Here is a 1,225-nt window from a genome sequence, read left to right on the forward strand (position 1 = left end):
TTTGATTTCTCATAAGGTGCAGGAGAAGTCAAGCATGACGTTTTCCTATCTCTAGTCGGCATAGTTTATGGTTAAGACTACGACGGTATCTGATCGTCTTCGAGCCCCTAACTTTCGTTCTTGATTAATGAAAACATCTTTGGCAAATGCTTTCGCAGTAGTTCGTCTTTAACAAATCTAAGAATTTCACCTCTGACAGTTAAATACGAATGCCCCCAACCGTCCCTATTAATCATTACTTCAGTCCTAGAAACCAACAAAATAGGGCCGAAATCCTATCTTATTATTCCATGCTGCAGTATTCAAGGCGACAAGCCTGCTTGAAACACTCTAATTTTCTCAAAGTAAAAGTCCTGGAAAAAACTCCACACAATGAAGTGTGGAGAAATCCAGAAGGATGCTAGAATTCACCAAGTGCACACCCCTGAGGGCGGACTGGCTGCTTCCAGCAGAAATCCAACTACGAGTCTTTTTAACTGCAACAACTTTAATATACGCTATTGGAGCTGGAATTACCGCGGCTGCTGGCACCAGACTTGCCCTCCAATTGTTACTCTGAAAGGGGTTTGGATTCCTATCATTCCAATCACTAGAAATGAAATTTCCAGTGTTGTTATTTCTTGTCACTACCTCCCTGAATCAGGATTGGGTAATTTGCGCGCCTGCTGCCTTCCTTAGATGTGGTAGCCGTTTCTCAGGCTCCCTCTCCGGAATCGAACCCTAATTCCCCGTTACCCGTCACTGCCACGGTAGTCCAATACAGTACCGTCGAAAGCTGATAGGTCAGAAACTTGAATGATCCGTCGCAGACCGAAGTCAACGCGATCCGTTCGGTTACTATGAATCACCTGAGGACCACCGGAAGGTGGGTTGGTTCTGTATCTAATAAACACTGCCCTTCCAGGGGAAGAGGCATGTGCGCATGTATTAGCCATAGAATTACCACGGTTATCCATGTAGTAAAGACCATCAAATAAACTATAACTGTTTTAATGAGCCATTCGCAGTTTAGCCGTATAAAAGCTTATACTTAGACATGCATGGCTTAATCTTTAAGACAAGCATATGACTACTGGCAGGATCAACCAGGTTAATATGTTCCTGAGACAGACCACCTCGAAAACACCAAAAAAACACTCAATCAACCGTCTATTTTCCGGCCTCTTTCGTGTTTTATGGCATAAACAGAAGTGTAAGCCTGCCTCACTCAAGGTTCTACATCAAA

General features: G+C 43.5%; 1 non-coding gene across 1 annotated transcript; it reads left to right on the forward strand.

The window, feature by feature from the left end:
* TGME49_460680 lies at positions 1-1,069 on the forward strand (the record flags this gene model as incomplete). Its single annotated transcript, XR_001974412.1, has 1 exon — positions 1-1,069. It is a non-coding gene; the product is annotated as an 18S ribosomal RNA (ribosomal RNA).
* Positions 1,070-1,225: the final 156 nt, after the last annotated feature.

The sequence above is a fragment of the Toxoplasma gondii genome (assembly GCF_000006565.2).
Source record: "Toxoplasma gondii ME49 unplaced genomic scaffold asmbl.1311, whole genome shotgun sequence".
Classification (NCBI taxonomy): Eukaryota; Apicomplexa; class Conoidasida; order Eucoccidiorida; family Sarcocystidae; genus Toxoplasma; species Toxoplasma gondii.